Source organism: Lupinus angustifolius, chromosome LG18, assembly GCF_001865875.1.
Source record: "Lupinus angustifolius cultivar Tanjil chromosome LG18, LupAngTanjil_v1.0, whole genome shotgun sequence".
NCBI lineage: Eukaryota > Viridiplantae > Streptophyta > Magnoliopsida > Fabales > Fabaceae > Lupinus > Lupinus angustifolius.
The window spans coordinates 9456404-9456849 of NC_032026.1; positions in this window are offsets into that span (position 1 = coordinate 9456404).

Sequence of the window (446 nt, forward strand, 5' to 3'; positions counted from 1 at the left end):
AGACCCTGAATACACCCATACCTGTTTTCTAAATATTTTTCACTCGGAATGCCGAAATCCGAAATTCTAATCGGATATTATGATCGGGCGATTTATAATATCCGATCGGGTATTAGCCGATAATATTCGAGCATATTTATCGCACGTGTCCGCGAAGTGGTCGTTTCGCATTGGGATGCGAGATTTGCCTTTCCATAAAGCAAACCTCACATCACTTTAGCAAATCACTCAATCTCACTATTAGCCACCCTAGGAAGCCACCCTAGGAGATCTTTATGTTTGCCTAGGAGGGAAATCATATTTCCCTCTCCCCTTAAGCACTCCTCACTCCACACTTCTCTCACACTCTCTCATTTTCAACTTTGCAAAGAGAAGGTGAAATTCTCTTCTCTCATTTTTCTCCTTTCTTCTTCCATCTTCAAACCTTGATCTCTCAACATTCAACC